The sequence below is a fragment of the Physeter macrocephalus genome, chromosome 19 (genome assembly GCF_002837175.3).
Source record: "Physeter macrocephalus isolate SW-GA chromosome 19, ASM283717v5, whole genome shotgun sequence".
NCBI lineage: Eukaryota > Metazoa > Chordata > Mammalia > Artiodactyla > Physeteridae > Physeter > Physeter macrocephalus.
The window spans coordinates 33,299,769-33,312,109 of NC_041232.1; the positions used below are offsets into that span (position 1 = coordinate 33,299,769).

Below are 12,341 nucleotides of genomic sequence, written 5' to 3' on the forward strand. Positions count from 1 at the left end.
GGTTGAGGGAACTAGTGCCTGTGTTCTGGTGGATGAGGCTGGATCTTGTCTTTCTGGTGGGTAGGTCCACATCTGGTGGTGTGTTTTGGGGTGTCTGTAGCCTTATTATGATTTTAGGCAGCCTCTCTGCTAATGGATGGGGCTGTGTTCCTGTGTTGCTAGTTGTTTGGCATAGGGTGTCCAGCACTGTAGCTTGCTGTTCGTTGAATGAAGCTGGGTCTTGGTGTTGAGCTGGAGATCTCTGGGAGATTTTCGCCATTTGATATTACGTGGACCTGGGAGGTCCCTTGTGGGCCAGTGTCCTGACGTTGGGTCTCCCACCTCAGAGGCACAGCCCTGATGCCTGGCTGCAGCACCAAGAGCCTTTAATCCACATGGCTCAGAATAAAATGGAGAAAAAATAGAAAGAAAGAAAGAGAGAAAGAGAGAGAGAGAGAGAGAGAGATGGAGGGAGGGAGGGAGGAAGGAAGAAAGAAAGAAAGAGGATAAAATAAAATAAAGTTCTCCCACCTCAGAGGCACAGCCCTGACTCCTGGCTGCAGCACCAAGAGCCTTTAATCCACATGGCTCAGAATAAAATGGAGAAAAAATAGAAAGAAAGAAAGAGAGAAAGAGAGAGAGAGAGAGAGAGAGATGGAGGGAGGGAGGGAGGAAGGAAGAAAGAAAGAAAGAGGATAAAATAAAATAAAGTTCTCCTACCTCAGAGGCACAGCCCTGACTCCTGGCTGGAGCATCAAGAGCCTTTAATCCACATGGCTCAGAATAAAAGGGAGAAAAAATAGAAAGAAAGAAAGAAAGAGAGAAAGAGAAAGAGAGAAAGAGAGAGAGAGAGAGGGAGGGAGGGAGGAAGGAAGAAAGAAAGAAAGAAAGAAAGAAAGAGGATAAAATAAAATAAAGTTCTCCCACCTCAGAGGCACAGCCCTGACATCTGGCTGGAGCACCAAGAGCCTTTAATCCACATGGCTCAGAATAAAAGGGAGAAAAAATAGAGAGAAAGAAAGAAAGAAAGAAAATAAAGTTATTAAAATAAAAAATAAAAATATTAAGAAGAAAAATTTTAAAAAGAAAAAAAGAAAATGGGACGGTCAGAACCTTAGGACAAATGGTGAAAGCAAAGCTATACAGACAAAATCTCACACAGAAGACCAGCCTGAGGCGCGCCGTGAGTTCTCCCGGGGAAGTTGTCCCTGGATCACGGGACCCTGGCAGTGGCGGGCTGTACAGGCTCCCGGGAGGGGAGGTGTGGAGAGTGACCTGTGATCGCACACAGGCTTCTTGGTGGCTGCAGCAGCGGCCTTGGCATCTCATGCCCGTCTCTGGGGTCCGCGCTGATAGCCGTGGCTCGCGCCCGTTTGTGGAGCTCCTTTAAGTGGCGCACTTAATCCCCTCTCCTCACGCACCAGGAAACAAAGAGGCAAGAAAAAGTCTCTTGTCTCTTCGGCAGCTCCAGACTTCTCCTGGACTCCCTCCTGGCTAGCCGTGGTGCACTAGCCCCTTCAGGCTGTGTTCACGCAGCCAACCGCAGTCCTCTTCCGGCGTCCAACCGAAGCCCGAGCCTCAGCTCCCAGCGCCCGCCCGTCCCGGCAGGTGAGCAGACAAGCCTCTCAGGCTGGTGAGTGCTGGTCGGCACCGATCCTCTGTGCGGGAATCTCTCCGCTTTGCCCTCCGCACCCTGTTACTGCGCTCTCCTCCGTGGCTCTGAAGCTTCCCCCTCTGCCACCCGCAGTCTCAGCCTGTGAAGGGGCTTCTAGTGTGTGGAAACTTTTCCTTCTTCACAGCTCCCTCCCATAGGTGCAGGTCCCGTCCCTATTCTTTTGTCTCTGTTTTTCCTTTTTTCTTTTGCCCTACTCAGGTACGTGCGGAGTTTCTTGCCTTTTGGGAAGCCTGAGGCCTTCTGCCAGCATCCGGTAGGTGTTCTGTAGGAGTTGTTCCACATGTAGGTGTATTTCTGAAGTATTTGTGGGGAGGAAGGTGATCTCCACGTCTTACTCCTCTGCCATCTTGAAGGTCTCCCCCATTTTAAAAGTTTTTATTGTGCTTTATCATATGCACATATAATAGACACTTCAGTGTTGGAATTTCCTTAGAGATTCTCTAGTCAACCTTGAACTCCATGAATTTTTTTGTCTTCTTACACTATCATTGAAAAATTTCCAACTCCTGCTTGAACTCTTTCACTGAGATGGTGCTTGCTATTTTAGTTGAAGTTCTTTTGATTGTTGAAAATTCTTATATTGAATAGAAAGCTCTGTCATTGTCATTTCTGCTCATTAGCGGGTATAATGAAAGTATGCCTATCTCCTCGAGATTCTTTCAGCAATTTGAAGAATATGTCTAACCTAATTCTCCACTCACACTTTCCTCCTTTGTTATCTCTATTTTGAAGAAAGTTCTTCTGCGAAAATTTACCTGTAATCTTCCCTTCTTTTTAATTAACCCAAAACCTTTTTAAGTTACTTTACTTCCTTTTTGAGAATTCTGTGCAAATATAGTTTATGAGTATGGATTGTTTTGTGAGTAAAATTATAAAGTAGCAAGTCATTTGCGTTAAGAATATACATGATGGGGCTTCCGTGGTGGCACAGTGGTTGAGAGTCCTCCTGCCGATGCAGGGGACGCGGGTTCGTGCCCCGGTCCGGGAAGATCCCACATGCCACCGAGCGGCTGGGCCCGTGAGCCATGGCCGCTGAGCCTGCTCGTCTGGAGCCTGTGCTCCGCAACGGGAGAGGCCACAACAGTGAGTGGCCCGCGTATGGCAAAAAAAAAAAAGAATATACATGATGTCTGTATAGTATAAATTCATATCTACTAAGAGGATGACATCAATGCTTGTTCAATAAAAATGTCACACACATATCGAGGACTGATCTTGTGTTCCCAAAACACACACAAAAATCTATGAGACCACATAAAAACTGTTCATTTAGGCGGGGGGGCCTAGAGTACAAGACATGGGGAATAGAGGTTCCCTCCACTGGGTGAGGGAAAGACAGCACAGGCTGCTCACTCCATGGAATGTAGGAGATAAAATCCTCTAAAAAGCCATTCTAGGATGGAGAAGCTTTGAAGATGGTTTTCATTTCCAATTTCTGTGGACATGTCTGACCTTTAATATTACTAAGTAAGTTAAGAACTAGAGGAAACATCAGTGCCTTTTCTCTCCCTCTTCTCCATTTCTTTCTCTTTTTTTTTCAGAATAAATAGAAGATGGAGGAGAGACAGACTGCTGTTGTTGATTTCTCAGCAGGACTGGGGAAAAACTCTCTGTGGCAGAGTAAGTGATAAAAAACCTTAGAACTTTTCTTGAAATGTAAATCTAAATATGTGTAGTGGTCAGTATTCCTCTTAATGACCTAGTGATAATTATCCAGAATGAAACCCAAACTATAGCACCATGAGCACACAGTATTTTCAAATTCTTGATCTGGACCACTTCTTTGACTGATGCATCTCGTTTTCATCATCATATTTAGGCTGCTTTATACTGTTGGCTGATACTGATTTTATCTTTAAAGAAATTAGCAGGTAATTTTCATAAGAAATGTAGTTAAAGCAGATCTCCTTATGCTATATTTGTGCAATTAAAAAAATCCCGAAAGTTAAATGTAAGATTTTACATTTATTCTTTTTTTTTTTTTTTTTTTTTGTGGTACGCAGGCCTCTCACTGTTGTGGCCTCTCCCGTTGCAGAGCACAGGCTCCGGACACCCAGGCTCAGTGGCCATGGCTCACGGGCCCAGCCGCTCCGTGGCATGTGGGATCTTCCTGGACCGGGGCATGAACCCGTGTCCCCTGCATCGGCAGGCAGACTCTCAACCACTGCGCCACCAGGGAAGCCCAAAGATTTTACATTTATTCTTGTCTAATTTTTTTGATGTAGTTTCAAACACCAAGATAATTTTGAATATTAGGTCCATCAGTCATCACATCGGTGCTTTATTTGGCTTTCTATGAGAACCTGGTATCTTCATGTGTCTTCATTTAGATAAAAAATTACAAGGAGTTGAATAAAACAGGAGCAAGGTCAGGGTCCTGTGGCTTGGCACAAATATTCTAGGTGGATATTTGGCCATTAATCAATGTTCTGGACACTTCATGCAGATCAGCTGGCCTTGAATCCACGCATCTCTTTTCCACACAGCCAAAATTTCAGTGTTTTAGCCACGTGAACCAATAAGCTCACATTGTAATGGAGAAGAGGTCTAAAATTAAGATATATGGTATAGACAGCATTCTCCAATATAATATGCCATTCTTAAATATTTGATTTTTTCCCCCGATTTCTTCTTTATTATTGATATTTTCATTTATGTTTAATTAAGCTATTTGGTCATTTTTTTCCCCCAAAGTACTTCTTTAGCCATTTTCATTTTTCTGCTCTGTTATCACTTTGAGGCATTCTTAATGGAACACAATTGCAGTTGTGCTGATACATAGATATATACCCAAAGGAAGTGATATGCTTGGTTACTTACTTATTATTTATATGAGAATTAACAATCATGTCTCTTTAGCATTAAGCTTGAGTGGTCTTAACATTTGAATGTTAGCTTTCTAAAGAAACCAAAACAAAGCATTTTATCTTCAAAATATTGAGCTATAGAAATGGGGAAATCGTTTGATTTAATTTTCTCCCATCCAGATGTAACTTGTGGGATCTAGCCTACAGGTAAAATAATAAGAAAAGATCAGAGGCAAAGAGATGGCAGGATGCTAGAAATTTTAAATGGCTTCAATAAAATCTTATGATCTATCACATCAAGTGCTTTGAACCAGTTCCAGACAGAAAAAAAGATGAGTGATAGACAAACACATAGGATATTTAATAATGAAGGATGAGTTTGGCAGATGGTAGGTTCCCTTCTCTTTTCCTAAGCAGGGGAGGATAAAGTAGACTTTCCTTTGTAGAAAAGAGAAAATAGCTCTTTTCCACCTTGATAGACACCTGCAGATCTGGGTATGCCCTCAATCTTTGTCTGATATCTCTGTAATATGATTCTGAAATAGAGCCTGTCTGGGATATATTGGCAGAGATTCTTTCTTCATACTTCAAATAACAATTGTGAAAAACCAGTTCTGAATCACTACATTAGAATTCTCTCATGATCACTTGCAATGAGTTGTCAGTATCAGAGAAATTAAAGGAATATATAAGAACATCACAACAGTTAGGCTACATAGTTAGAACTCTTTTATCTGTCAAGAGGCCAGTTATATAATTATAACATTTCTGAGTTGTAAGAGTCTTTAAGATTGTTTAGTCCAACCCCCATATTTTTGGAGATCAATGATTTATTTGCTTTTGGGAAAGGATTTTCAAATTAAGAGATAATTAGGATTACATTAAGGCTCTTTGTGCCAAGATAAAACAATTAGTAAAGAGCGTCCACTAGTTCCAGTATAATAGCAACAATAAAAGTGAAATTTACTGAGTGCCAGGTACCATTCTAAACACTTTGCATGTAGTAGCACATTTAATCCTTACAATCACCTTAGGAGATTGGTGTAATTTTTATACCTCATTTTTCTGTTGGAGAAGCAGAAGCACACAAAGGTAATTTTGCCTAAGAACTGAGATGTGGCAGAGTCCTGGATTTGAGCCCAAGAAATCTAGTTCTATAGCTTACAACACTTAACCACAATGCTGTCCTACCTGTCAGGATTATGGAGATAGAAAGCAACTACAAGTTTGAAGTGTGAACTACAGTATTTGCTCAAAGTCAATTAATCAGTGGAATAGATCATCAAGGATGCTATGTTGGTGGCAGTTCTAGATTGATATCATAAAACTGCTGAATTTGTCAAAGTTAAGTACTATCCCCAGTAGGTTTGGCATTGTTTATAATAATTTTTCTGGTCTTTGTCCCGGGTTCTTTGCTTGGAGATTCTGAAACCCTTGGAACTTCCCGAGGGCTAGAAGTGTCTTTGTTATTCATGAGCCCCTTGGATCACATCTGAGTTTATGCTAATGAGGGACTCATGGTGGGCCCCTAGATAGCTTCAGGTTGGGGGCTCGTTATCAGAAAGACCAACTGTATGATTACAGAATTGGAACTTTGAGGCAGCCTGACCTCTGAGGAGGGACAGAATGAGTTAAATCATGTGGCCAATGATTCAATCAGTCGTGCTTATGTAATGAAACCCAAATAAAAATTCTGGACACCTAACCTTAGTGACGCTTACTGGTTGGTGACCACGTTGATGTGCCAGGAGGGTGATGTGCCCCAATTTCATGAAGACGGCACAGAAGCTCTGAGTTTGGTATCCTCTTAGACCTCACCCTGTGTGTCTCTTTATTTGGCTGTTCTTGAGTTGTATCATTTTAATAGAACTGTCATCATAAGGATAGAGTTTTCCTGAGTTCTATGGTTCATTCTAGTGAATTTTCAAACATTAGGGGGCTAGTGGGAACCCCCCAAGTTTGTAGCTATTTGGTCTGAAGTGAGGCAGTCTTTTTGTAGACTGGGCCCTTTAACTGGTGGGGTCTGTTAACCCCAGGTGGTTCATACCAGAATTGAATTGAAGTACACCAGTTGGCATTGAAACATATTGGGGTGAATAAAGATAAACACTAATCATTACTTCCTCATATTTGGTAGCAAAGCTAAGACTTCATTTCATTAAGTACTGCAGTCAAGGTTGTAGAGGGGTGCAGAAGATGACTGCTTTTGAGCTCCTCTTGAAGGATGTTTGTGTATATATAAATGCATGGTATGAGTATGTATATAAAATTGGAACTTTTAAAATAAAATTGAAGTATAGTTGATTTACAGTGTTGTGTTATTTTCAGGTGTACAGCAAAGTGATTCAGTTTTTTATATACATATATATTCTTTTTCAGATTCTTTTCTATTATTGAATATAGGCCCTGTGCTATACAGTAGATCCTTGTTGTTTATTTTATATCTAGCAGTGTGTATCTGTTAATCCCAAACTCCTAATTTATCCCTTCCCCCTCACTTTCCCCTTTGGTAATCATAAGTTTGTTACTATGTCTGTGAGTCTGTATCAGTTTTGTAAATAAGTTCATTTGTATTATTTTTTTTAGATTCTACATATAAGTGATATCGTATGATTTTTGTCTTTCTCTGTCTAACTTACTTCACTTAGTATGATAATGTCTAGGTCCATCCATGTTGCTGCAAATGGCATTATTTCGTTCTTCTCAATGCCTGAGTAATATTCCATTGCATATGTATACGATATCTTCTTTATCCATTCATCTGGTGCTAGATACTTAGGTTACTTCCATATCTTGGCTATTGTAAAGAGTGCTGCTGCTATGAACATTGGGGTGCATGTATCTTTTCAAATTAGAGTTTTCATCTTTTCCAGATATATGCCCAGGAGTGGGATTGCTGGATCATATGATAACTCTAATTTTAGCTTTTTATGGAACCTCCATACTGTTCTCCATAGTGGCTATACCAATTTACATTCCCACCAACAGTGTAGGAGTGTTCCTTTTTCTCAACACCCTCTCCAGCATTTATTATTTGTAGATTTTCTTTCTTTTTTTTTTTTTTTTTTTTTTTGTGGTACGTGGGCTTCTCACCATTGTGTCCTCTCCTGTTGCGGAGCACAGGCTCCGGATGCACAGGCTCAGTGGCCATGGCTCACGGGCCCAGCCACTCCGCAGCATGTGGGATCTTCCCGGACTGGGGCACGAACCCATGTCCCCTGCATTGGCAGGCAGATTCTCAACCACTGCGCCACCAGGGAAGCCCTATTTGTAGATTTTTTGGTGATGGCCGTTCTGACTGGTTTGTGGTGATACCTCATTGTAGTTTTGATTTGCATTTTTCTAATAATTAGTAATGTTGAGCATCTTTTCATGTGCCTGTTGGACATCTGTATGTCTTCTTTGGAGAAATGTATAGTTAGGTCTTCTGCCTATTTTTTTGACTGGGTTTTTTTTTTTTTTTTGATATTGAGATGCATGAGTTGTTTGTATATTTTGGAGATTAAGCCCTTGTTGGTTGCATCATTTGCAAATATTTTCTCCCAGTCAGTAGGTTGTTGTTTTGTTTATAGTTTCCTTTGCTGTGCAAAAGCCTTTAAGTTTAATTAGGTTCCATTTGTTTATTTTTGCTTTTGTTTCCATTACTCTAGGAGGCGGATCCAAAAAAATATTGCTGCAATTTATGTCAAAGTGTTCTACCTATGTTTTCCTCCAGGAGTTTTATAGTGTCTGGTCTTACATTTAGGTCTTTAATCCATTTTGAGTTTATTTTTGTACATGGCGTTAGAAAATGTTCTAATTTCATTCCTTTACATGTAGCTGTCCAGTTTTCCCAGCACCACTTATTGAAGAGACAGACTATCTTTTCTCCATCGTATATTCTTGCCTCCTTTGTTGTAGATTAATTGACCATAAGTGTGTGGGTTTTTTTCTGGGCTTTCCATCCTGTTCCATTGATCTATGTGTCTGTTTCTGTGCCAGTACCATACTGTTTTAATTACTGTAGCTTTATAGTATAGTCTGAAGTCAGGAAGCATGATTCCTCCAGCTCCATTCTTCTTTCACAAGATTGTTTTGGCTATTCGGGGTCTTTTGTATTTCCACACAAATTTTAAAATTATTTGTTCTAGTTCTGTGAAAAATGCCTTTGGTAATTTGATAGGGATTGCATTGAATCTGTAGATTGCCTTGGGTAGTTTGGTCATTTTGACAAAATTGATTCTTCCAATCAATAAACACGATATATCTTTCTATCTGTTTGTGTTGTCTTCAATTTCTTTCATCAGCGTCTTATTGTTTGTGGAGTACAGGTCTTTTGCCTCCTTAGGTAGGTTTATTCCTAGGCATTTTATTCTTTTTGATATGACAGTAAATGGGATTGTTTCCTCAATTTCTCTTTCTAATAGTTCATTGTTAGTGTATAGAAATGCAACAGAGTTTTGTATTAAAATTGGAACATTTTGAACTATATGTTATTAAAAGCTTTGATTAGAGAAAACAAAAAAACTTACCAAGAAAACAGAAGCTGGAACAGTTTCATTGACTTAGAATCTTCCTTTTCATTGTAAATCTATAAACACTTAGGCAGGAAGGGGCTCATGATATCATTGAATTCAATACCCTTATTATACTGATAAGGACACTGAAGTCTATCTCAGATTTCATAACTTGTTTAAGGTCACATGTCTAGTTAGGGTAGAGTTGGGACTAGATTCCAAATAGCTCTAAGGCTGGATTGCAATGTAGCTTTGATATTTTCTAGCCTACAGCTCTATCCACTGAAGAAGAGGTTGTGCATAAACATCTATATTTTTGTACTCTTTATGTAAATTGGCAAGTAATATATAGATGTATTCTTACTGAAAGTTTCAACAACACAGAAATGCCTAGAATAAATATCAAAGTTCCTTTTTCCCACACCAATCACAATTCTCTCTCACAAGTTTTATCATTTGGTGAGTATTCCTCCAAACATTTCCCTATGCATTTACATACACATTGTGATATATTGGCTTGGTTAAAAGTGCTTTTCCGTAAAAGAGTTCATGAATACATATTGCTCTTTAGCTTTCTTTTCACACACAATGAGGTATTAGTTGTATTTCTATGTCAGCATTATAGTTCTAATCCATTCTTCTAACACCTGCATGGATTGTACATACTCAATTGCATGTAAAAAAGTTAAAAAGAAGCCACATTCACATCCCCTGACTGAAAGAAAACTAAAGGAGTTTCAGTTTTACTTTTTGGACTTCCAGTGCTTTCCCTGTATTATTTTTGCTTCCTGTGTTGTCTTCGTTCCCTGAAACTAAACTGTTTTATCTAAATGTCTGTCATCTTTCTCTTTCCTGAAAAAATATACTTACAATAGTTGCATTTTACAGCATTTTTCTAACTTTAGCTTATTTCAATCCTTCATCATGTAATTAACTGTAAATCTAAGTCTAACTCTTTAGGTACTGTGATGAGAAGGATTTACCATCATTAGATAAGAAATTATTCATGAGTTGCAAATAAATGAAACAGAAGAAAATGGTGTATGCTTCAAGTATGTATAATTACTTAAAATGTTTTTCTATGTGCTTGAGCTGGCATAGCATCAGACCTTCACTGCATTATTTATTAAATGTTCTTAGTACAAATTTACAATATTAAGTGGTTGTTCTCCCTAGGAAAGATTAGAAATTAAGGATGAGCTCAGTGACTGAAACACATTCACACACTTTCTTCTTGGTTTAATCATCTTTAAATTTTTTTGATGGAATGTGTCCCCTAATTCTTGTTTCCCATACTTGTTCAGTTCTGATGAAGACTGCCTAGAGCTCAATTTGGTTAAAAATGGAAAATTGTTTTTACTGATTGTGATAGGTAGCTTATCACATAAATAATGGTCTCTGAAGTTCAGGTAGTAGATTGCATTAGTTCTTTTGTTTAGAGTTGAGAGACAAGCAAGTTTCACGTGGCTTGTCAATAGGATCAAAATAGAAGCAGTGTTTCCAGTATATAAGTTTGACATGAAATACAAATAAGCAAACATAATAGCACACACACACACACGCACATACTCATATGCTTTCTAATTAGAAAAATTTTAATGTAAATGTTTATGTTACATAGGCCCTGCATTTAGTCAGTTTACCAGTGACTAAGTAAATATTATTCATGTTGTTGAAGAAAAGTTTTGATATGTATGAATCATCACCATATTTTCTCCATTCTTCATCATTGTCTATTTGAATATAGTATTATGCCAAGTTCACCAATGCCCACATGTGAAATGGTCTGTCATGCCTGACAAGAACATAAAACAAAGTTTAAGAGCAAAACTAATCAAATTAATTGCTGAAGTAATACAGGTTTTTCCTAAAAATCTCAAGTTGGAATATTTCACTCCTGCATTTCCTCCTTCCTTCTGGTGTCTCCTTCACATGCAGTTTACTAGTTCCTCCTCATATCCTTATCCTCCAAATTTTGGAGTATCTCAGGTCTAAGTCCTTGGACTTCTTCATTTTTCTCTCCACGCTGTTCCTCTAAGTAATATTACCCAGTCTCATGGCTTTAAATATGATCTATGTCCTGATGATTCTAAAAGGTACCTCTGCAGCCTAGACTTCTTTCTCAAATTGTCTCCGCTTGAATATCCAATAGATATCTCAGACTTAACATATCCAAGAATGAGTTCCTGATTTTTTCCTCCAAACTTGCTCACCCCATTTTGTCCATCTTTTTCTCTGTTCTCTAAATATTTACAATAGTTATTTAAAAAATCCAAGTCTGTTAATGACATCATCTTGATCAACTGTGGATCTGCTTCTGTGGCCTTTTTTCTCCCTTGATTATAGGTCACATTTTCTTTTCTTTTTAAAAAATATTTACTTATTTATTTATTTATTTTGCTGCACCAGGTCTTAGTTGTGGCATGTGGGATCTTTAGTTGTAGCATGTAGGCTCTCAGTTGTGGCATGTGAGATCTAGTTCCCTGACCAGGGATTGAACCTGGGCCCCCTGCATTGGGAGCATGGAATCTTAACCACTGGACCACCAGGGAAGTCCCTAGGTCACATTTTCATACTTTGGCCCATGTCTCATAATTTTTTATTGTATGCTGGATATTGTATGCAAAAAACAGAAAAAGTTGAACTAGATTTTTTTTTTAATAGAGGACATGCCTTTTCTTTTGTGAGGAAGCTAGGGTGAAGGGTTGATATTTTTTGTTTTATTAGAGTTGAACTGGCTCAGTACTAGGTTGAAACTTTAATTAATTTCAGGTCATCTCTGTTTTTAAATATCTTATGAGTGAGTTCAGTCCCATTTCTCGGGCAGGACATTGTGACTCGGGAACTCAAAGTCATATGTCTCTCTGCTTTTGACCCCTGGCCTCAGTTGCTACTTGAGTAATAAGATTGGGGAAGAACTCTGGATCAGGATGATTAGCATTACATTTAGGGCTCCTTCTAGATTTTACACTATCTTTCCAGATCATACAGTCATATAATTTTGTTTGGTTTTCTTCTTGTCCCAACAAATCATGCTTACGGCAGACTGGCTCCTGCACCTGTTTCTATCTCCAGATGTGACATATCCCCAGGTATGAAAGCAGTCACCAGTCTTTAAGCACCTAGAAAGGGCTCATGCTCCTCTGTAAATCTGACTTCTTTGTATCTACTGTTCTTTGATGATTTTAAAGAAAAACATACTTTTTAGTTTATCTGGTGTTTTCTTGTTACGGCAGGAGCAATATTATTTACAATTTTCTACACTCTAAGTATAAGTGGAGTTGTAGAATTTAATTTGATACCTTTAATAATAAAAGAGGTTGATGAAAATCCTTCCTTAAAGGTACTTTGAGAATACTTACACTCAGGGTGCTATTCAAATCA

The 12,341-nt window shown here is 38.8% G+C and overlaps 1 non-coding gene across 1 annotated transcript; it reads right to left on the minus strand.

Moving 5' to 3' along the window:
* Positions 1-11,436: 11,436 nt before the first annotated feature.
* Positions 11,437-11,509, minus strand: TRNAW-CCA (transfer RNA tryptophan (anticodon CCA)). The gene has a single exon. It is a non-coding gene; the product is annotated as a tRNA-Trp (tRNA).
* Between the last annotated feature and the right edge of the window lie 832 nt (positions 11,510-12,341).